At 39.3% G+C, this 25253-nt stretch overlaps 1 protein-coding gene and 1 pseudogene across 3 annotated transcripts in view; both read right to left on the reverse strand.

The window, feature by feature from the left end:
* The window catches only part of Gvin1 (GTPase, very large interferon inducible 1), a 58806-nt gene that overhangs the window by 24952 nt on the left and 8601 nt on the right, over window positions 1-25253 (reverse strand). The window lies entirely within an intron of this gene.
* Window positions 4257-8613, reverse strand: Gm18853 (predicted gene, 18853; annotated as a pseudogene). Its single transcript, NR_040456.1, has one exon. The product of NR_040456.1 is annotated as a predicted gene, 18853 (transcript).

Below are 25253 nucleotides of genomic sequence, written 5' to 3' on the forward strand. Positions count from 1 at the left end.
AGGAGCTGAAGGGTCCTATCTGGCATCAATGGGAAGGAAAGCCCTTGGTCCTGTGAAGGTATAATGCCCCAGTGTAAAGGAATGCTAGGGCAGTGAGGCCAAAGTGGATGGGTGGTGGAACACCTTCATAGAAGCAGGGTAAGGGGGGATTTCATAGGGTGTTTGCAGAGGGGAAACTGGGAAAGGGGATAACATTTGAAATGTAAGTAAATAAAATATCCAATTAAAAAATTGGAAAAGAAAAGCTGTGTCCTAGTTTGCTTCTCTGTTGCCTTGGTAAAATACTGAATGAAGCCAACTTGAAGAGGGACCAGTTTATTTGGCTTACAATTTTTCATTACAGATCATTATTGAGTAAATTAAGTAGGAACTTAGAAGGAAGAACTGAAGTGAAAGCATGGAGGAGTGTTACTTATTGTCTTGTTCCTCATGGCTTGCTCAGGTATTTTATTATATAATCTAGAGTCACTAGTCCTGCAGTGACAATGATAATAGTGGCTGGGTCCTCCTATATAGATCATTTTTCAGAAAATGCCCGATCGACAGACAACCACAGGCAAATATGAAAGAGGTAATTCTCAAATTGAAATCCCTTCCTCAGTTTCCCATATGACCCCACTTTGTGTCAAGTGAAAATACTTAATCACCAAAACTTGATAATCTGATTTCAACAGAGGAGAATGCAGAAAATGCACCTCAATGCATAGGCATAAATAAGGACATTCTGAACAATGACTGTGGTGCCACAGACATTAAGATCAAAATAGACAGTCAGGACCTCTTGAGACTAAAAACTTCTGGATAGCAAAGAACACCATGATGATGGAAAAACAGAAAGAAGGGGAAAGTTTTCATCAATTTTGAATCTGACAGAGGGTTACTGCCTAGAATATATAAAGCATTAAAACACTAAACACCAAGAAAACAGCCCTATTGCAGAATAAGGTATGGAGCAAAACAAACTTCATAGAAGAAGAAATACAAATGACCAAGGTATAGTTCTAAAAAATATAAATATCTTTAACTGTCAGGGAAACGTAAAGTAAATCTACTTTTGATTTCATTGTAAGACAGTGAGAATGGCCAAAGTCAAAATACAAATCACAAGAAATGCTGGTGAGGATTCAGAGAAAGGGGAACACTTTCATTGTTGGTGTGAGTGAAAGCTGTTGGATTCAATGTAAGAATCTATGTGAATCTTCCTTAAAAATGTATACTACATTTTCCCAATTTGTTGAAGATATCTGAGGCATGAGATATCTGCCAATGGGTGCTCCATACAGAAAGTGGGCGTAGAATAAGTAAGAACTGTACATTCCAGGCAGTAGAGCTGGAGGGCTGGATACATAGAAGTCCTTTGAGAGTAAGTATGCCTATACTTTATACACTAGATACAGAACTAGAAGTCTTGGAATTTTCCCTTGTGGATTTCTGCTTGCTTTTCTTTACTCTTTCCTCAAAATCCCCACTTTGAAATGGGAACATATTTTCTGCTATGTTCTCAGCAAATATGTAACTTGCTGAGAAGCACCTAAAAAAATTTCAACATCCTTAGTCATCAGGGAAATGCAAATCAAAACAACCCTGAGATTCCACCTCACACCAATCAGAATGGCTAAGATCAAAAACTCAGGTGACAGCAGATGCTTGTGAGGATGTAGAGGAAAAGGAACACTCCTCCATTGCGGGTGGGATGGCAAGCTGGTATAACTAACCACTCTGGAAATCAGTTTGCCATTACTTCAGAAAATTGGACATAGAACTACCAGTGGATCCAGTAATACCATTCCTGGGCATATACCCAGAAGATGTTCCAACTGGTAATAAGGAAACATGCTCCACTATGTTCATAGCAGCCTTATTTACAATAGCCAGAAGCTGGAAATAACCCAGATGTCCCTCAACAGACAAATGGATACAGAAAATGTGATATATTTACAGAATGGAGTACTACACAACTATTAAAAACAATGAATTTATGAAATTCTTAGGCAAATGGGTGGATCTGGAGGATATCATCTTGAGTGAGGTAACACAATCACAAAAGAACACACATGATCTACACTCAATGATAAGTGGATATTAGGCTAGAAGCTCAGAATATCCAAGATATAATTCGCAAAACACATGAAACTCAAAAAGAAGGAAGACTGAAGTGTGGATACTTCGGTTCTTCTTAGAAGGGGGGAACAAATACCCATGGAAGGAGTTACAGAGACAAAGTGTGGAGCAGAAACTGAAGGAATGACTATCCAGAGACTGCCCTACCTGGGGATCTATCCTAGATAGTTCCACACTAAAACCAGACACTATTGTGGATGCCAGCAAGAGCTTGCTGACAGGTTATAAATGTCTCCTGAGAGGCTTTGCCAGTGCCTGACTAATACAGAAGTGGATACTTATAGCCATCCTTGGATGGTGCACAGATCCCCAATGAAGGAGCTAGAGAAAGTACCCAATGAGCCGAAGGGGTTTGCAGTCCCATAGGAGGAACAACAATATGAACTAACCAGTATCTCCAGAACTCCTTGGGACTAAACCACCAAAAAAAGAAAACACATTGTGGGACTCTTGGCTCTAGTTGCATATGTAGCAGAGGATGGCCTAATCAGTCAGTCATCAGTGGGAGGAGAGGCCCTTGGTTCTGTGAAGGTTCTATGTCCCAGTATAGGACATTGCCATGGCCAGGAATCAGGGGTAGGTGGGTTGATGAGCAGAGAGAAGGAGAAAGGAATAGGGGTTGGGGGTTTGTGGGGAAACTAAGAAAGAGGATAACATTTGAAATGAAAAATAAACAAAATATATAATAAGAAAGAAGAAAATATGTAATTCTTTTAAAAAACTCTTATTTAACTTTATGATTAAAAAAAAAAACTTTATGATTGTTCATGGTGTCAGTTAGTAGTCTTCCTCAAGTCTGAGAATTGACTTTGGACTGTGGAGTTTTAATCCATGACTATTAAATATTATGTGGATTTTTTTAAATGTTGGAGTAAATGCATTTTGTATTTTGATATGGCTCTGAGTTTATAGGGGTCAGGAGTGGAATATTGTGATTTTGATGAGAAGTGGCCTGTAGGCTTATATATTTCAGTGCTTAATCCCCATCTGGTTACACTGTTTGTGGGGGTATAAATTTTTAGGATATACCTCATTTCTTCTCAGACCTATGTAGATTTGCTGTGAGAAGTAAAACATTGGCATCATGCTTAGGAGATTATAGCTTCAATAACTCACAGTTTGCCCTCTCTGTTTTCTTTGTGAAGTTGAGATGTGACCTCTCAGCTTCTTGCTCCTGATTTTTGTTGCTGTGCTTTCCCAGTGTGAGGGACTCTTAGACTTCCAGAACCATGGCCAAACCATCTTTTTCTTCTGTAAGTAGCTTTTGGTTATTTTATCTTAAGAGCAGAAAAGTACCTAGTGTAGGTAACATTACTTATTGCTGGGACAAATACTAGACAGAGTCACTGAAGGAAGAATAGCTTCAGTCATGGTGTGAGTTCAAGGTGGGGAGATGTTGTAGAGACAGAAACTTGAGCTCTGGATCTCCAACAAAGGAGAGCAGTGAATGCTCTGTGCTCAGGGAATTTCCTCCTTTTTATGTAGTCTAGGACTTCAGGCCAGGAAATGGTGCTTCCCAGCTACAGACAGTCCTTCTACCTCCAGTAATCTAATCATTGTCAACTCTCATGGACATAGACTACCAATCTAAAAATATCTTTCACTGGTGTACTTGGAGGCTTGTCTCCTAGGTGATTGTAGATCACCCACATTCAAAATCATTGTTAAACATTGTCTTACTTAGGGTTTTACTAATGTGAACAGACACCATGACCAAGGCAATCCTTATGAGTACAACATTTAATTGGGGCTGGCTAACAGGTTTAGATGTTCAATCTGGTAGCATCAAGGTGGGAACATGGCATCATGCAGGAAGGCATGGTACAGGAGGTGCAGAGAGGTCTACATCTTCATCTGCTGGCCTCTAAGAGAAGATTGATTTCCAGGCAACTAGGAAATTGGTCTGATAGCCCACACCCATACTGATACAATTTTATTATTAGTATGTTCATTTCTTTCAAACAAACGCACAAACATGCAATAAAAGAAAAATAGGTAACACATGAGAACAATACCCTCCCAAAAGAACAAAAACAGAAAGCAACCAAAATCAAAGTAAACAAGCAAAAAGAAAGCCAAAAGAATAAACATTAATTTATTTAGTACACTTGGAGAAAGCAGGAGATATCAAATCAGAGAGAAGTAAAATCTTTTTAATAGAAGATCTTCAAGTCTTACAATAGTTACTGATGTATTTTGACTTATTTCATTTATAATGCAACTTAAATTGATACTAGGATGTTAAAGACTAGCTATGTCAATGATCAAATGAGGGGATATGGGGTTGGTGATGATGTAAATAAAGCAGGCACATGCTCACACATTTGGTGGAGGAAGCAATCTGCAAAGTGTGAGCTCCAACAACTTTATTTTCAGTTATCCTTTTAACATCATCTAAGACAAAGTTCTCTATGTTTGTAAAAGATTACCTGATTACAAGTTACAAATTTTCTAAAAACAATCACCAAAACCCATGTTCTTCAAAAACAGAATCAAGCCATCACACAACAGGAAATTACAACAGGAGTATTGATTGTGTATTCCTCTTTTGAAACTCACATCTAATGAAACATTTCTCACCTAACTTTCTTTCATCTATCTTTTCCTTCATACTAATCCCAAAGCCACAATTCTTTCGTCATTGATTAACAAAGATTAAGCAAGCCAAGTCTACAGTAGCAACTTTTCTCTATGCTTAGATGTTGACCAATTTGTATTTACCAAGAAACAAACAGTTTATCTTATATCTTATTTTCGAAGTTGTTCAGCTAGGCTGGATAATCATCTATTCTCTATTCACTCCAGATAGTTCACAGGATCATTTGCACTCTTGAATGCCTCATGCATTTTCCTGAAATCCTTGGATGCTCTTTGGAATAAGTACAAGGATAAGTCAATGATGTAGTCTTTGGTAAATGTGTAGTCTCCCTCACAGGGTTCAGATTTCAGCTCATTTTCTATGATCTTCAAGATTTCATGAAAGTAATTCTGACTGTAATCACGCTTTTGCTTCCAAATGTTTTTAAGTGTTTCAGTAAATTTATAAAGAATATTGTTAGTAGTGACATCCATGGATAATTTGTGATGAGGTTTTAAACTCTTTGTAAATACAACATGTTCTTTTTTCATTTGGATATGTTTGCCATATTTGATTTTAAAAGTTTCTCGAGACTTTATTTTTAGTCTTTGCACAATAGTTTTCTCCTTCTTGAAATATTCCAGAAGGATATTTTCAGAATCTGAAGACAATGCTGGGCTCTGTGACATGAGGGACATTGGAAGACACATTGTAGATCCACTTTTTCAAAGTAGACTGAAATTCTCTTCCAATTCTTTGTCACTTGATTCCTAACCAGTCTCACTTAAAACTAACTGTCAGCTCCACTCTAACAACTGATTTTCATATTGTGATTTTTGGGTATCAAGAATTTTTTGGCTTTTTTAAAGACTGATATGTTAATTGCATTTCCTTCTGACATCTGAAATAAGTGTGTCTTTAAGGATTAGTAGATTGTGTTCAAAATTTGCTTTCCACTGAACCAATAATTCACTATCTGGGTCTTCTTTGAAATATTTGTCAAATTCATGTTTGATGGTTTCATATTTCTTACCAAGTGGATTCTCCAGCAAATTAGATGTGAGTGTCAGGATTTTCCCATTTTGAATCTGATTGTCCAGATGATTCTGTAAGTCCAGTACATGACTCCTTAGCTCCCAGGTCCAGTGGCTATACATGGTTTCCAGTTTGCTCATGGCTATGACCTCTTGGGTGTTCCTGAAACTGAAACTGATGTTTTCACTGACAAGGGCTTTCTACAAATCTTGAACTCTGAATTTGAAATCTAAGATTTTCAAGCTCCTTCCCCTAGATTCCTGCTGGGCAGTTGAAAGAATTTCATTCCTTAGTTCCTGGACATTGTAGCTATAGTGAGGATTGGGACGGACCACTGGCGGATTGCCATCCCAGAGGTAAGCAAAGTAGTAGACATAGCGATTGGCATCAAGCTTAATTACATCACTGAAACGGGTTATGTTTGAGCAGTCTTCCAACTCTGCAGCCAATGCAGTCATTTCATCCAGTTTCTGTTCCAGTCTCCTCTGTCCTTCCATAGTTTGGTCTTTTGCTGTAACTTCTCCCACATTCTGATTGACAAAGAGGCAACTGGGGGAGATTTTTTCTTGTTTCATTCTCAGAAATGCTTGAACAGATATTTCTAGGATGTCCTGAATGTCTGAGTGATTCTACCCAAAAATATTGATCAGAGTCAAGTTTCCAAAGGCAATGACTAATGTTGCCGACTCATGGTCCCAATTCTGAGATTTGTTGTTGAGTTCTGGAGCCCGAAGTCCTTCTATGTTTACAACAAGCACATAATCAAAGCCAAGTTCTTCTGTGAATGTCTTATTCATTTACATGTTGCAATCTCACTCTTGTGTTGTTCAGTGCTCTGATTCCCTTTTTCTGTCAGATGATAGAATTCTTTGTCCTTCTTACACCAAAGATGCCAAAGTTGTCCTTGAAAGGGTAGTAAATTTCCTTTTGTCTGAGATAACTTGTATTCCTCCAGAAGGGCCATTATAGTCTGAGGCATTTCTTTGGCTTCCTTGCAGTCTCTCTGGTCTTCATCAATGAGGAATCCTTGTTCTCCAGCTGTCTGTGAACAGTCCTCTAAACTGAGAGCAGTGTTAGAGAGCACTAGAAAACGTTTGATGGCTTTGGTGAGCTCCTCTGTTAATTCTGCCTCATTTCTATTCTTGATGCCAATTCTCATTCTTTTACCAGAAATATTTGCTATGGCCTTTTCTTTGTCATCAATCAAGCAAATCAAAAGTGTTGATGACTGACAGAGGTGTCTGACAAGCTTTTGGTTTTCTTTACTGTTATCAGAAACTGGCATGAGGACCACTATGGTAGAAGAGATATATTGGAAAAATCTGAGTTGTTGGGTTTGTTCCTTGGCATCTCCAGGAAGATTAGTGAAAGTCAGACTCTTGTCAAACATGTCCTCACTTTGGCTGGCTGGCCAGAACCAGCAGATTTCCAACACTCCCCACATCAGAACACACTGTTTGTTGCTTCCTCTTCAGTATCTGTGAAAAAACACATCATGTTTACGTTTACTGAGAAGAGAGTTCATGATCTGAGATTTGGAAGCAGAGAGGCCATTTCCAACCCTAATGAAGGACACTATGGGGGTAGAGACACGACACATCTGCTGATTTTGTGACTGTAGCTCTTGTCCTGTGGAGATTTACTTGCATCTTGCCAGCTTTTCTTACTTTAGAAACCTTCTGAAATGTCTTTTCAGCAGTAGATTCCCCCCAGGTGCAGAAGGCATTTGTTAGCATGAGAGCCAAACCTGTGGAAAAAGTTTTCAGCCCTGTTCCTCAGTAAGGGTAGTGAATCTCAGTGGAGTGTAGTCTGTTCCAGGAGTTCTTCAATACTTTTTAGTTTCTGGAGAGCAACCTTGGAGAGTTGAAGATCATTGATGTGAAAATGGTAGGTAGCCAATAGAATGTAGCTGAACTTGGCTGAGCAACAATAAGTTTGCTCTGAATATGATTGGTGGGTATCCTCAGATTCTTTCTGTTTGTTTTGACCCATACATACCAGCTTCTTAAGTCCCCAACCTTGTCTTTAACTAAGGAGTTTGAACTGAAACCCATCCTCTCCACAATCTGTGTAAACATGGGTTGTTCTTCAAAAGATGAAAATTCCTTTGTTTTTATCTCCATGCAGTGTTCTGGGTCAACAAGTGAGAACTGCTTGGGGACACTGAGTAGCTCTTCTCTCTTCTGAATCAGGCTTCTTTGGTGGCTGGTCTTATAAATTCCCTGTGGGGCCAGCCCTCCAGATGCCCATCTTACCAGGTCTCCTTCTGAGAGGTTTGGACTGTGAGCCAGGGTCTGTTCCATGTGACTGAGATGTCTCTCCATTATTTCAGTGATGTCTTCTAGGGACACTTCAGCTGTTGGCCAGCACTCCTCAGGGATCTCCATTGCTTGTCTCAGCTCTGCTTCTTTTCTCCTCACTGCCTCTTCCTCTCTGTGCTTCCCTTCTGACTGCAAGGCTTTCAGTGCCTGCAGTGCCTGGCCTGCCTGCCTCTGCCTGTTCTTTATCATCTCCCCTGGAGTCTCCTGCAGCTCTGCAAAACTATTTGGCTGTGAGAGGTCCAGCAGCTTCTCCAGAGCCTTTTTCTCCCAAGTGTGCTGTGTCTGGGACCTCAGTTTCTGGAGATTTCTTTTGTCCAAATAATGTAAGGCCTGGCTAGAGGTCAAACCCAGGTCTTTTGGAAGCTTAGGCAGCCTGTAGTTTACAGATAGTCCCACTTCTGTCAGTGTCTTCTACTTCCTAGTTTAGGCTCATCAGGGAGGCACTTTACTGTTGCCATGGCAGTGTGAGGAACAGATTATAGTTAGTTTTTTCTGTGTCCTGACCTTAGGAAGTTCCAGCTGTGTGGCCAGAAAAATGAATTACTCATATTTCAAATCTGTTAATCTTTTTCATCCCCTGTAATTTTTTAAGTGGATTTGGATACAAATTTGTGTGTGGGTATGTGTGTGTGTTTGCGTAAGTGTAGCCTTTCATTGTGAGTGTTCTCAGCATGACCTCTTTTGTTGGATACTATATTGAGTTGCCACTTTTCCTGATTCCATTTGTTGTCAAGATAGTGTTTCTTTGAGTAGCCCTAGCTTTTCTGAAATTCAGTTTGTAGACCTGGTCCTGAACTTGGAGATCTCCTTGCTTGTGCCTCCTGAGTGTTGGGACTAAAGGTGTGCACCACCATTGCCTGACACTTTGCCTGATTTTAAAGCTTTCTCTTTGAAAGAATCAATTGCTTTGAGTGAATTAATGTGAAGGATAGTATTTGATAACATACATGAGTTTTCTTGGTTGATGTTTTTAAAAACAATTGATATCATCTGTTGATTATGCTTTCCTTATTAATTTTTGTGAAACCGTGTTGACTGGTTCTATTCCTATTGCTCTATCACTTTTTCCTTCCTCTTCAGACAGTGTTTGACTATGTAGCTCATGCTGGCCTGGAGCTTGTTATTTTGTCTAGATTGGACTCTTACTCATGATTTTTTTCTTTTGCCTCCTGACTGCTGGAATTACCAGTGTGCATCACCATGCCTGGCTTTGTCATGTCTTTGTAGGTTATTTCATAACATTACATTTCTCTCCTGGCATTTAGACACACTACTAGTTGTACCCTCCTTCATCCTAGGCAGGATGCGTTTGCCACTGAGGCAGGACCACCTGCTGTGCTGCTTCTCATCACTCTCCTTTGATGTTACACTGCCTGCCACCTGCTCCAAGGCTGAACTGGTTCTCCAAGATTTTCTGGCATTTACTACAAACTGAATTTGGTGAGTTTCTGCTAAAAGGCTGTTCTGACAACTTCAAATCTCTACAAGATGCCTCCCAGGCTGGAACACGGATAGGAGAGCCACAGCCCAACCCCAACAACTAGTTGTTTTGTTTTAGTAACTATTATCAACCTGGCTTTGAATTCAGAGATTATACATTCTGAGCAGTGGGATTAAAGACGTGTATTTTCATGACTGGCAAGATATCTTATTTTTGAAGATGAGATTAATGCTGTTATAAAAGAGCACGTTTAGCTTCATTTGCTTTTTTTGCGATTGAGAGCTGGGGAGAGAGGTATGAGTATTCGAACCTGAATTCAAATATCCACCCTTCCTGTAAATAGCTGGGCATGGCACCCAATGTCTCTGCCTGGTCAGATCCTGCACATTCTTCTCCAGGGTCAATTAGGATGAGTTCTTCTGCTCTTCTCTATACATCTCACCCCTTGATATAGTCTAGGACCCAAATCCTGTACTCTGGTTTAGTCTGGTCACCCCAGTGTCACAACAGCTCTCTAGGCTTTCATTAGATCCTGATTTGCCTGCTTCTGACCACAGGCTTCTCTTACTCCACATCCAACTTCTCCGCCCTTGCAATTTTTCTCCAGGATTTTGTCAGGTGAGTCTGACAATCCATTCCTCCACACACTCTCCCCAACCCTCAGTTTCTAAATAGGACTTCACTTGTTCAACAGTTCTGGCAGGAACTAATAGGGAGGACTTTACAAAACTAAAATGGTTTTGCACAGCTATAGAAATAATCAGGTGATGAGGAAGCCCTGAGAATGGGAGAGAATGTTTGCCAATTATATATTTTATTGGCTTACAATCACACTAGGCTCCTCCCAGGTACCTAGCAACAACAACCTAGCAACAGCTTACATCATCTCCAGGTGCAGTCCAACCTGGTGTATAAGAGGGACTGGTCAGCTACTCCAGCTCTCACCTTTCACTCTCTCTCTCTCTCCTCACCCCAGTGTCTCTATCTCTGTCTCTCCCCTCTCTCCTTCCTCTCTTTTTCCTCTCTCCCATTCTTTAGTCTTTTTTTCCTCATGAGTTCCCTGATGGACTCTTTCTCTTCTGTCCTTCTCTGACCTCCCCTGTTCTCTGTCACTGTTCCTTTCTAAGTCCCCATCCCTTCACCACCAATATAAATTGTCTTTGTATTAGGTCTCTCGCACAGGTGGATTATTCAGGGGGACAACTTCCCTTCTGCTGCAATTATACCATCGTTTTATAAAACACAGCACTTCTGAGTCAAGAAAACAAACAACTCTTTTTAAAAATGGGCTTGGGATTTGAACAGAGAGTTCTCAAAAAAAAAAAAAAAAGAAACAAAATGACTAAGAAATATTTTAAAAAGTTCATTATCTCTAACAATTGGGCAAACTTAAAACAATTTTGATTATTTTATCTCTGTGTATGTAATAGCAATGAAAATGAGGCCATGAATTTGAAAAAGAGCACAGAGAGATAGATATATAGGTGGGTTTAGAGGAAGGAAAGGGAAAGAGGAAATAATGTAATTGTATTATAATGTTAAAGATGAAAGAAACAACATCAACAAACCAAATTTGAGATTTCATCTTACCCCATCCAGCATGGCAAAGATTAACAAAACAAGTTGCAACAAATGCTGGGTAGTGAGATATGGGGAGAGGAAAACTCTCATTCTTTCTTTGTGGGATTACAAACTGGTCTAGCCGCTCTGAAAATCAGTGTGGAAAATATTTAATAAGCTAAAAGTTAATCATGGAGAAAGGGGACTTTCATTTGCTGATGTCGTGATTGCAAAAATGTTCCAGTCATTCTGGAAATCAGTGTGCAGAATCCTCAGGAAGCTAAAAATGAGTCTACCATATGACCCAGCTGTGTCTCTCCTTGTATGCCTGGAGGACTGACACCGACTCCACAGGAATTTGATCATTCATTGCATATTGCATATTCATTGCTGCTGTGTTCACAATAGCTAGGAAATGGAAACAACCTAAATACCCTTCAACCAATAAATGGAAATGCAATGTGGCACATACACACTATGGAATGCTTTTCAGCTATAATGAAAAATGAAATAATAAAACTTTCAGGTAAATGGATGGAACTAGAAAAGATTGTACTGAGACAAGACCCAGGAAGACAAGGAGCAAGAGTTCTCTCTCATTTGAGGATCCTAGATCCAACTTGTCAGAATGAGTATATAATCTGGATTAACTGCTGAAACCAGGAAAATAAAAGGGAATGTGTGTGTGTGTGTGTGTGTGTGTGTGTGTGTGTGTGTGTGTGTGTAGCAAAAAAGAAGGAATAACAAATAAAGCACAACTGATCTGAAAGAGGTAATAGGGAAATGTGAGGGGCTCTAAATAAGGATGGAGAGAAAGATAAATATAGAAGAATGAGGGAGAAGAACAAAATAATAGTATGGCTACCTGACAAAGTCACAAGTAATCATACTATTAACTTTCTACTAAAAATACCTATAATATACATAAATCAATGTGTGAATATACATATATAGTTTAAGGGAAAGTTTCCCATCTGGGCTGACAGTGCTTCCCTCAAGAACTATAGACCATCTAATAAAAACCCCAACAAAAGGTGTGGGAAGCTGAGAAACCCTCTTTAGGTCAGGGTTGTCCAAGAGACTCCCAAAACATTATGGGTTATTTCTATTGCCCCTGACAACCCCATATCCTTAGAGGTAGAAGATAAGTGTCTGTTGCTGAAGATATGCACTTCAGACACAGGGCCCAGAGGACTTGAGCTAGATATGACCTGAAAGCTTCCTCTTTGAGAACTAGCTTTCATGTTAGCAGAAGGAGCTATGCAAGCTTTAAAGGGTAGAAGCAAGCTAGTTATGATGCCTATGGACAACCACAATAACCAGAATGGCATGAGCGCTGCAGGTGTGTCACAAATACTATAGCATAACCAATAGTTCTCTAATTTAATCTAAAACCTGCTCAACAAGACAGAACTCATGCCAACAAGACAGGAAACCTAGCCAACCTATCAGTGCTAATGATGTCATATATTTGCAGACCATGCAATTGCCACTTTACTAAACCAGCATAACCCATAATTACATCCTAAGTATTTGTCCTTATATTGAGGACATACCCTATATACACATATAAGTATAGTCTAAATCCTCATCAAGAAACCTCTGTAACAGACTGAGTCAAATACAGAAAATTATAACAAATCAAGTAGCAGAATTGTGGCGATCAAGCCTAACTGATCCATCTACAATGCAACTCCTATACCTAAGTCTCAGGGATCATTGCAGAAAAGGAGATGGAAAATTATAAAAGTCAGATATATAGTATACATAATGCACATAACATATGCATATATAATATATAACACATATTGTCTATATGATATATAATACATATATAATATAATATGCATAATAATTTTATATATATGTGTGTTCCTACTATAAATTATATATGATAACATATATTATATGTTGTGTTTTTAAAAATGCAATACAGTGTGTTGGAAGGGTATACCTTAGCAGACCCCTATAAGGTGTTCCCCTGAGGAATAATCACCATGTGACAGGTGTAGTACAAAAAGAAGTTTATTGGGGGAAGGGAGTCAGGTAGCAGAGTAGGGACCTGGAAAGGGGTAGAGGCAGAGAAAGGGGGACAGAGAAAGACAGAGAGAGGGAGAGAGAGGGAGGGGGAGATGGACAGGGAGGGAGGGGAAGGGGGAAGGAGAAAGGGAAGAGGTAGAGAAAGAGAGAGAGAGAGAGAGAGAGAGAGAGAGAGAGAGAGAGAGAGAGAGAGAGAGAGAAGAGATGCAAGCTGAGAAGTCCTTATATGCCTGGCTCCTGGCTCTACCTGGCAGGCAGAGAAGCAAGCTGTTGCTAGGTAGCTCTTTTGTGTGAAGACTAGAATAATTGCTAACACTATATATGTGTGTGGTACATGCATATATATACACATATAATATGTAATATTATAATATATGCTATATATTATAAGCACAAACATGTAGACACACACACACACACACACACACACACACACACACACACACACACAAAGATGCCATGAATTTGAAAGAGAATAAAAGATAAAAGCTGGGTGCATGGGAATGTTTTGAGGGAGGAAGGAAATAGGGGAAATGATATAATTATAGTCACAAAATACTTTTTAATTTATTCCTTTTAATTTTAATTAATTCATTTTATACCCAACCACAGTTTCCCCACTCTTCTCTCCTCTTATTTCTTCCCCGCTCCCCATCCACTCCTCCTCTGTTTCACTTCAGAAAAGGGGAGGCCTCCCATGCATATCAACCAGCCCTGGTATATGAAAGATTTCTTTGTGATGTACTTATGTTTTATTGTGATTCTTATGTTTAAAATTTATCAGTATGTTCAAGTACACACCTTAACAACTGCTCCATATGCCTAATTGATCTAATTCAAACAGCTCAAAGTTTAGGTAATAAAGATATCATAACAGAATTTGAGCCCATCTGGTTCTGGGTTTCTCTGGTCCATAAGGGCAATTCAGAACAACAGCTCCAAATAAAATGACTTGACACAAACTCACATTTACAGGATTTTTTTTTTTCTTTCTTGTTATCCTGGCAATACAAGTCAGAATAACCCAACCCAGAGATCCACTAAGAACTTGGAACAGTTTGGATGTCTAAGTCTACTATCCACTGGCCAGTATTACTGCAACCAGACTTCTTTGATCCTGGAAATGCACTGGGTGTGTTCTTTCTCCCAGAATACTTTTACTTAGTGTTTTTTATTGCAATGGGTAGAGAAACACCATCATCAGCCACCTTTTATGTTAACCTTTCTGCTAGCAGCAAAAACCAGAAGAGGGAGAACATTAATTCTGTACAACACATACCCCCAACATTTTTTAAAAATGATGTTTCATTGAATGTTTTTGTTGAACAAATGTTTTTATCTTCCTTTCAGTGGTGGCTTATACCTGTAAACTCCTAGGAGTTTGATTGGCTATACTATTAAAACCTTCCAACTTTATAGTTTAGCTTAAATTTCTATACTATTGCTCTCTACTTCTGGTGAAAGTGAACACTCAGCCATTCTTTCATAGTGGAGACACTCACACTTTAATGTATTTTGAGGTTGGTATTAATTTCAGTTGTTAAACAAGATTATGGACGTTTCAAGGACTGTTCAGAAATCTCAGAAGGCAGTAGTGAACCAGTCTAAATACCACACTTTCAACCAACAATGCAGCAGAACACAGCAAACAAATTATCTCAGACCCTAATTAGGATCCTAGAGAATAGAAAAGAGGATCATTTAGTGAGAGGTCAGTTAACTCTCCCATGTTTGTGTAGCTTCCAGATAAGATCTGAGAAGAAACAGAAAAAAAAAACAGATTTGTCCATTTTTATTATATATTTGTGGGCCTGCATGCATGTATATGTACCATGTGCATGCCTGGTGCCTGTGGAGATTAGAAGAGGGCACTGCAACTTCTGAAACTAGGGTTAAAGGTAGCTGTGAACATTTGATGTGTGCTGAGAACCAAACCCTGTTCTTCTGAAGAGTAGCAAGTACTTTTAATCACTGTTCCACCTCTCCAGTCCCAAGACTTTTGTGCTCCCTTTATAGTATGGTATAAGGAAACAGAATCACTTTAATGGGAAGAGATATTTCTGGATTTAATTTAAGGACTCACACAAACAATCATAACTACATAAGCAGTCCTGGAATACAGAATGTCTATAAACAGAACATATATTTTCCAGGAGTGACTAGGATATCTAGAGGTCTGTAGCCTACCACCTTTGAAAATCAAACCAAGACTAGCCACAGACCTCGGTCAGAGAGGCTCCTTGGAGTCTTTGGAGGCACCCCTATCAGAGAATCTCTGTAGTGGGGGATTTAGAGGCTGATGTGGCCACCTCCAGTAGCCAGGGAAGACTTCCAGTAGAGGAAACCCATGAAACCTTAAACCCAATATTTGTCCTGCCTACAAGATGTTCAGGGATAAAGATGAAGCAGAGCTTGAGGTGATGGCCAACCAATGACTGGCACAACTTGAGACCCATCCCATGGGAGAGAGCTAACCCCTGACAATATTAATGATACTCTGCTCTGATTGCAGACAAGAACCTTGTATTACTGTCTTCTGATAGCCTTCATCCAGCAGCTGATAGAAACAGATGCAGAGAGCCATAGCCAAACATCAATAACAGCTCAGGGAGTCTTCTGTAAGAATGGACAAAAGGACTGAGGGAGCCAGAGGGATCAAGGACACCACAAGAAGACCTACAGAGCCAATTATTCTGGGTCCATGAGGACTCACAGAAACTGAACCACTAGTCAAAGAGCATGCATGGGGAGGACCTAAGCCACATATATACAGCAGATATGCTGTATGGTTTTATGTGGGTCCCCTAACAGTTGGTGGTAGGGTGCAACTCTGTCTCTTTTGCCTCCCATTGGATCACTTTATCCTAGCTGAGTTGCACTGTATGGTCTTAGTGGGAGAGGATGTGTATAGTTCTGCTGCTACTTGATGTGCCAGCATGGATTGGCACCTCTTCCCTTCTCAAAAGAGAAACAGGAGGGGAGAATGGGAAGGTGTGTGTGTGTGTGTGCGTGTGTGTGTGTGTGTGTGTGTGTGTGTGTGTGTGTGTGTGTGTGTATGTGTGTGTATGTGTGTGTGTGTATGTGTGTGTGTGTGCACATGTACATGAGTACACCACATTTTCTTTATCAACTTATTCGTTGATGAACTCCTAAATTAATTAAACTTGTGGGCACTGCAGTCACAAGTATAGGGACACAAATGTGTGCCCAAAATGTGTTTGTGATTTCCTTTGAATATTTGGCCAGTTGTGAGAGTGCTAGTTCACCTGGCAGTTCTATTATATTTTGGGGAGCATAGGTACCACTTATAATAACAGCTATATGCATATCTACCTAATTCCCTATCATTCTGTTATCTTGACTAACTTTTTTTGCAGTCTTTTGAGTAGTAGTAATATTTATATATTTAAATGTCAGTAACTTTCTGTGATTTTAATTTTTCTCATTATTAATTATGTTGAACATTTTTCATATATCTGTTGGTCTTGTTTTAAAACAGATCTATAACAAATTTGCTGAATGCTTTTTATATCTGAGTTAAAGTTTCTTTTCCATGATCTTGAATCATTATTTTTGTCAGATTTCGGTACATAGTCCTGTAGCACTTGATATGGCTCACAGAGGTCAGAAGAGGCTGAGCTTATGTGGTAGTAGAGGTACTTTATAAATACTGCTCTGGAGGACACAGGAACCAAGTGGAGGCCTGGGATTTGAGCCTTTTGGTTTTTGTCTCTGCCTGTAGCAGATCATCTGCCACAGGGCCCCATACCCAAATAGCACCGGGAGGAAACAACACTCTTGGGAGTGTGGACAGGCCTGTGAGTGAAGGTAGGACCACCACTGCTGCTCAGAGAATCTCCTCAGAACCCTGAAGACACATGAACCAAGGGGCAGCTTAGGATGGGAGGTTTCTAGTCTCCCCCTGTGTCCAGAGCTGATCCTGTGCCAGAGAATCACATTCAAAAATACCGCCAGAAGAGAGCTGGTATCCCAAGAGTGCCTAAGCACCTGCAAGCAAAGGTAAGACCATCAGTTCTCTTCAAATTACTGGCCCAAGAGAGATCCTCCCAGAGCTACCAGGGCACAGCAAACAAGGATTAGCTGGGGAAAGGATCCTTCTGGTCTTTAACTGCACCCCATGGCTGATTCTGTACCACAGCTTTCCATACCTAATTTCCTCCCAGAGAGAACTGATCTCCCAGGAGTACTGACACATAGGCTTGCAGGGGGGATAAGCCAAAGTCAGAGACAGCAAAACCAGCTAACACAGGAGATAACCAGTGAAAGCAATTGCAAGAACAGAAGGAACAGAAACCAAGACTACTTGGCATCATCAGAACCCAGTTTTCTCACCACACTGAACCCAGGTTATGCCAACACACCAGAAAAGCAAGACTTTGATTCAAAATCACTTCTCATTTTGATGATAGAGGACTTTAAAAGGGACATAAATAACTCCCTTAAAGAAATAGAAGCGAACACAGGTAAACAGGTAGAAGACTTAAATAGAAAACACAAAATCACTTAAAGAATTATAGGAAAACACAAGGAAACAGGTGGAGGAACTGAACAAAACCATCCAGGATCTAAAAATGGAAATGGAAACAATAAAAAATTCACAAAGGGAGACAATCTTGGAGATAGAAAACATAGGAAAGAGTTCAGGAGTCATAGATGCAAGCATCATGAACAGAATGCAAGAGATAGAAGAGAGACTTCAGGGTTTATGTTGCTTATTCTTCCACATCATTATTTAGCACCAAGGCAGGAACTTAAAACAAGGCAGGGACTTGGAGGTAGGAGCCAATGTAGGGGCCGTGAAGAGAGCTACTAACTGGCTTGCTCCTCATAGCACACTTCATGTTCTCCACTTGTGGTTGAGAGCTGAAGGGCAAGGCAGGGATGTGGGCAGAGTAGGACTTTTCATTCTTGGTGTTGAGGTCAGGAATGGAAAATGGTGGAGCTGACCGGATTCTTGCTGACTGGTAAAGATGTCTTTAAGTCCTGGGATTGAACATAGTTTAGCTTTGAAAAAGAAAAAAGTAACTCAAAGGGGCTAGCATGTAAGGTGGGCTCTAAGGAATAGTTACAAGTCAGTAATGATGCCGCTGGAGAACATAGACTTAACTATTTTGGTAGGCTGAGAATTTGGCATTTTTTTCTGATCTAGAAGTTTACCCTGGAGAAAATGCATCTGGAGGCACAGTGGGTTTTTCCATGGGAGAAGCAGTGTCTGGTGAAGACTTACAGCCCATTCAGGTGCCTGGCTGTGAGGAGATGAAGAATGAACAGAAGGGAGTGCCCCTCACTCAAGGACTAGTGTTTAGGAGTGTCAAATCGGGTTTCCTTCAAAGGAAGAAGACTTCAGTTTCATCTTGAGAAGTTAGGCTTGACCATAGTAGGGAATTTTACTAGTAAGAAAAGCTGTGTGAAGCTATTTGTTATCTCAGGGAGAAGTTGTGTAATCAAAATGGAGGTACTTTAAAAGATGGTGTGCCATGGTTAACAATATCTACAACATTTTCCTGTTCCTAGCTATTTGCCTATATGTGTCTCTTTCTTTCCTTGTATCTTCAGTTGTACTCTATTCCCATGAATTCTTCTATTTCTATAAATCATACAAGGGTCAATACATTTATTAATAATTTCAAAACACATAGTTGCATTTTTATTGCAAAAAAACTGTGACCATCGTTGATTGATCCCAGTAAAGACATGGAAATTATATATCTAGATTTTATTGGAAAATTTCCTCTAACTGAATCAACTTAACTATTAAATCCTATATTACAAAAAAATGAATTTAATCTGCCTTTTGACCTGGTTAATTTTTCATGTTTTGTTTATTATTGCTTTTTAAAAAAATCTTCTCTCTACTCCCTATTTTTAAAAAATTGAATATTACTATGTAGTCTGATTCCTGGAGCTCACTATGTGGACCAGGCTCCATGTTACAGAGAGTCTCCTCCTTTTGCCTCTTGAGTATTGGGACTGAAGGCATGAGCCACTACACCTGGCTTATTTTGAATATTTATGTCATTTTCCCAGATCTTAAGGCCTCTGATGTTTATCCCTCTCCTCTCCTCTCCTCTCCTCTCCTCTCCTCTCCTCTGTTCCTGTGTTCATTCTCCCTTTCTCTCTTTCTCTTCATTACTCTTCTATTCCTTGGTCTCCTGTCCTCTTCTCTCTCCTCTCTACTTTTCTCTTTTCTCCCTGTCTCCCTTCCTCTCCCCACTTTGTTTCTTTCTTCAGACTCTAGAAGTAAGTTAAGTCACTCAAAATTGCATCTCTCCCAAGTATATGCTAATTCGAATGAAACTCCTACTCTCCAGTTTTCCTAATGAAGACCTTATATTAGCATCTCTATAGACTTCATCAACATCTTCTCATCACTCTACCTCCTTTCCAATTAAGTAACTTATTAATGCATTTAATTTTATCATCCCTTACTTATAACAAGATCCTCCAAGTGCAATAGTTCTCTTTCACCTTACATTGCAACATTTCGACCTGAAAATTATTTTCAGCTTGGAAATTCTCATTCTCCTAGATTTGATTAAGTCCTCACTTTACACTGATCAGCATTCTATAATGAATCTCCCAATGAAGACCTACCTAAGCCTTTCTTCTTCTGTGTAGTCTCTCCTCCCCCAGCCTGAAACCTGCTTGCTCAGGTTTCTGCTTATTCGTTCTGCCACGCCCACTGCTAGAACCTGCGGAGCCACACACGTGCACCTTTCTACTGGACCAGAGATTATTTAGCGGGAATCGGGTCCCCTCCCCCTTTCTTCATAACTAGTGTCGCAACAATAAAATTTGAGCCTTGATCAGAATAACTGTCTTGGCTACATTCCTTTCTCTCGCCACCTAGCCCCTCTTCTCTTCCAGGTTTCCAAAATGCCTTTCCAGGCTAGAACCCAGGTTGTGGTCTGCTGGCCGGACACAACAATTGGCGAACCAACGCGGGACTGAGAAACGGCAAAGGATTTTTGGAAGAGACGCTGCTGGTTCGGAGCTCCATAAAATAAAGGATAAAGGAAATTCATACCGGAGAAGGTATGGGCTAAGCTGAGACAGCGTTAAACCCGAGCGCTGGTTCACTTAGGTTCAGCAGTGAGGAGCTGGGTAATAGGCGGTAGGCCGTAGCTCTCTGAAGCTACATGAGGCGTGAGAAAAGAAAGGGTTTATTAAAAGGAACAGGCGGATTGCCCCAGTTAATAAAAAATGCATCATAAGGGAGGAAAATGTCCCAAAAAGCAGAGAGAAATTTCTCTCTGGGCCTTATAGCAGGAGTACTCTGTTCCCTTTTGTGTCTTGTCTAATGTCCGGTGCACCAATCTGTTCTCGTGTTCAATTCATGTATGTTCGTGTCCAGTCTGTATGAATGAATGTTCTATGTTTTGTGTTGGATAATAAAGATGGTATAAAAAACTTTATCTGCAAAGCCGAGAGCTGCCACGTGTTTCAGCCAAAAATCAGACACATGGCGGGAGGGCCCCTGCTGAAAAAACTGTTCGTTTTAGGAAATAAGGGCGAGTGCACAGCCTCTAAGTTTCGGAGTAAAAAAGCTAATAAATGGTTCATGATTAATGTGTTTGACAATGGTAAAGTGTTTTTTATTCTATGATTGTAGCTACAAAAATTATTCTCTGATTGGTCTAAATGTAACTGCTTCATTTGGTTCTTTTTTATTGAAAATGTGCTCTGCATGTCTTCACATTCAGCTCATAAGTTGTTGGTTAAGATTAATAATTGTTACATTGCTACAGATGGTTAGTGTTAAATTTGATAACTCAAGTTTAGAGTCCTTCCAACACGTGACATAAAGCAGGCCAAGAGGCTGGGTCTCTAAAGATATTTCTAGTTTAGGTAATAATTAATGTGGTTCGTATCCTAAATAGTAAAATTTAAGATAAGATTTAAAGCAATGTCTTTTTATTAAAGCTTGCTTTAATAGGTATTCATAGGTATTAATTGACATCCAAACTTCGTAATATGATAGTAATGCTTCTAATATTAATTTTAAAGATAATAAATTGTTTTAAACTTGGGTTTTGCTTTCCCAAGGTTATAGGTATTATCCTAACCTTGCACAAAAAACTTTAAAATTATGGTTAAAACTGCTATTGTTCCATTGACTGCAGCTTGCAGTTTGATTTCAAATTTAAGATCTTTAATTCACCTGTATATTGTAATTAAGATAATTACAAGAGTAATCATCTTATGAGAGCGCTCATACAGCTCACTTCATACAAAACTGTGACAGAGTTATCTAGTTATGTTTGTCTTTGTGAATAGATTAGACAAACAGTTTGGTTATAGTTGCTGCCTGGCAGAAAACTGTAGTACGGGCAATTTTTTCACAACACTAAAGTTGTGAAGAACGTTTTAACTGTAAGTCATCTTAAGAAAGAGTATCAAAATTTAGAGGCGTAGACAGTTATATTGTTTCTCTAAAATCGGTCCTTATTACAGGAGGGCCGGGATGCTCAGATTAAAAAGTATTTTACGTTTGAGTCAATACATGGCTCTGGGCAGCCCCAGAGTGGCTTGTGGCCTTTCTTTTGTTTTACAAACAGTGCCTGAGAAAGTTTTTTTCCCTGTGTTCAAGAGAAATTCTTTTTAACAGTGTTGCAGATCTATTCAGATGTTTAATAATGCTTAAATTCAAAGAGTTTTGCTTCTAGTGAACTGTAATCACTAGAAAATTTTGCCTCTAGGTATAGATAATATAGTTTTACATTATGTAAGAAAAATTTTTATTGTTTCTGCTTCTATACAAGAAGCCAAGATTTTTAATCTTTCAGTGTATATTGTTTCCTAAGTAAAAAGTATTTTATTAACTAATGCTTCTTAAAGTTTACCTTAAATCCTTGCTCTCACCCAAAAGATTCAGAGACAATATCCTTTTATTACTTAGGGTTTTAGTTTACTACAAAAGTTTCTACAAAAAATAAAGAAAGCTTTTATAATTGTTATTAATTGGTAGTTAAAAATTGATTGTGCCCAAAACAATTCTTTGGCCAAAAAAAAAAAAACATTATTGTAAAGTCATTTTTCTCATCCTCCCAGCCGATCGTTGGCCCACGTGGGCCCAACTAGCTTCTGTGGGGCAGAGTCTTAAGACACAGTCTCCCCTGTTCCAGCACAGATGATCTAGTTGTGTGCTGTAGATGGTGTTTTAAAATACTGAACAATCAAACCTTAATTTGTATATTAATAGTCAATGCCATATCTCTGAGCTCGCAATTGCTTAAATTGTTCATCCCTCAGATACTATTAATTCTCAAATTTACAATTGCTTATGCATATTTCTAGTTAATAAATAAATAAATTATGCACATGTGACTCTTAATAACTTTGCAAGCCTTCTAGTTACAACCGCTCTTTAAGAAAATTGATTAAAAGTGCAAGTAGTCACTGCCCCTTTACAGCCAAGTATTTAAAATGTTTTGTCAACTAGTTATTAATTCAAAAGTTTAGGTATTGTAAAATTTTAAAACTTTAACTTCTTAAAAGACAAAAAAGAAAAAAATTGTATCCCCGTGCATACTATTTAGTGCATTCCCATGCACACTATTAAAGTCTTACCTTTATTTTCAAAATTTAATATTTTAATGTCAAAAAGTTTAATAAATGCTTTATAGTATCTTAAAGAGATCTACTTATTGACTTATAGATTGATCCTAAAACAGCTACCTTATTAAAAAAGGAAAAAACAGGTTTTCTCCACAGAACACTGCAGAAACATATTAATTCGTGTGACGAGCTGGTAGGTAAGTTGACTTATGTCCTGATTAAATTGACTAAAAAACTAAATTAAATTCATGTTTTAGATCCATCCTTACTTGTCATTTTTCCAGCTTAGACTAGCTTCTAGCCTTTTAACTTTATGGCAATAGTATATCAGAGACTGTATGTTCAGACTTAGTAAAATTAGTCATTTAATAGAGTCATAATGATTTTTCTCCTTTCTTCAGTGTGACCAGTCATTTTAACTCAATCTTAGACTGGTCTAATATTCAGTCCAATGTTAGAGATTCCTATATTCTAAATTACCTAACAAAGTTAATTCAGAGCACATCCCCCACTTCCCCTAGATCCCTAACCTCAGAAGGATTGCTGGCCTTACAGCTAGTGGAAAAAGCTATTAAAGAGCAATTGGTCACTTAATACATTGATAAAATAGAAGGACCCCCTGACTAACAAATGGAAGGGTCCAGATCCAGTTCTAATTTGGGGTAGGGGCTCAGTTTGTGTTTTTTCACGAGATGAAGATAGAGTGCGGTGACTGCCAGATAAATTAATTCGTCAGATGAACACAGATTCTAAATCTTCTAAAGTATCACCTTGAGGACTAAAATTCCTCTTTTGCTTAAAAGTCAGCTTGAGGACTCAGGCTCCAAAAAAAGCTACTCTCTGAGGCAGCTCCCGACAGGAGGCCAGAGACTAGCCTCAGCTTTACAATTTGCATTTAAATAAAGTACCTGGACTTCCCCAAAAGAAGTTCTGCTTTCCTACTTTCTCACTGTCAGAGATTTTGTCTTTCAAGCAGGTAAATCTACATTCTCGAGGTGGACCAGCGGATGTGCATCCCCGCCCCCCTAGAGCACACAGGTGGCTGCTGTTATCTCCTTTCCAAGGACATTTCCAGCACGTGGCTTTCAGTCTGAGTTAAAAATTAGGTTTACCAAGAGGGCTAGAAAAGTAGATATTTCTATATTAATAAAGATTGGTTTTTATTTTGATAGACAGGCTTAGTCCCTTAGCTGACCTCTGGCTTTTCACCCTTGCTGTTACTGCAAGGTGTCCTTAGACTGTGAAAAAAACAGAGATAAAAAAAAAAAATGACTTCCAGCTTCTATTTTAGCCACAAGTCGTGGTGTTACTAATGACGTAATTATTGCTTAGGCCTTGCTAAATCTGAGGTTGATAATTCTCCTTTAGGAGCTACACAGCACTCAGAACTGTGCATACTGGTTTGTGATCGTACAAATTCAGTATGGACATCGCTTAGTGCAGAGTCACTACAGGAAAAGGTCCAGCTTGACCATTTCTGAGTTTCCTGTGAGATAAACCCGGTTTAAAAGAGGTTGATATCAAATTTTGGCTAAAAATCAAAAATATTTTTCGGCTCTGCCTCCCCCTCCCCAAAAGATACCAAGAGCCACAGGTGTGGGTCTTATCAGTACCCACGAGAAAAATCGGGTCAATGTCCACCCAAGCCAAGGTTAAAGGCCCACTCATCTACGGATGAGAAAATCATTTGATCACCTCAGTTAAGCATTGCCTTATTTAACTTAATTAATAGGGGGGAGAGAGATTGGAGACCGTACTGTCTTCACTGCCTCCCTCCCCAAAATAAAAAAGCCAATTGGCCTTGTACTACAGAGCTGGCCGAACCCCTTTTCCCTGTTTCCCACCTATCATCCAAAAATGCGGAGGAATATCAACTTAGTGTTATTCTTATTATAGTGTATTTCACATTTGTTCAGTCAAACTTAGCCAGAGTTCCAACGCCCTACTTAAAATTCAACTAGAAAGTTACCTACCAAGTACTAATTAGCATTATAAATTCAGAGCCTACAGCTCCAGGCTTTTCAGTTAGTTGTTTACTAAGATAAGAAAGGACAGTCTTAGCCTTATACAGTTTACCATAAGAAAAGTTAAGGAATCCCACGAAAGCAAGTTTTTTCTTTAGCCCTAGATTCCAGGCAGAACTATTGAGCATAGATAATTTTCCCCCCTCAGGCCAGCTTTTTCTTTTTTTAGATTTTGTTAATAAAAGGGAGGAGATATAGTCTCCCCTCCCCCAGCCTGAAACCTGCTTGTTCAGGGGTGGAGCTTCCTGCTCATTCGTTCTGCCACGCCCACTGCTAGAACCTGCGGAGCCACACACGTGCACCTTTCTACTGGACCAGAGATTATTTGGCGGGAATCGGGTCCCCTCCCCCTTCCTTCATAACTAGTGTCGCAACAATAAAATTTGAGCCTTGATCAGAATAACTGTCTTGGCTACATTCCTTTCTCTCGCCACCTAGCCCCTCTTCTCTTCCAGGTTTCCAAAATGCCTTTCCAGGCTAGAACCCAGGTTGTGGTCTGCTGGCCGGACACAACACTTCTGTTCTCTATATGTTGTTATTAGTTACTAGAGCAA

The sequence above is a fragment of the Mus musculus genome, chromosome 7, assembly GCF_000001635.26.
Source record: "Mus musculus strain C57BL/6J chromosome 7, GRCm38.p6 C57BL/6J".
NCBI lineage: Eukaryota > Metazoa > Chordata > Mammalia > Rodentia > Muridae > Mus > Mus musculus.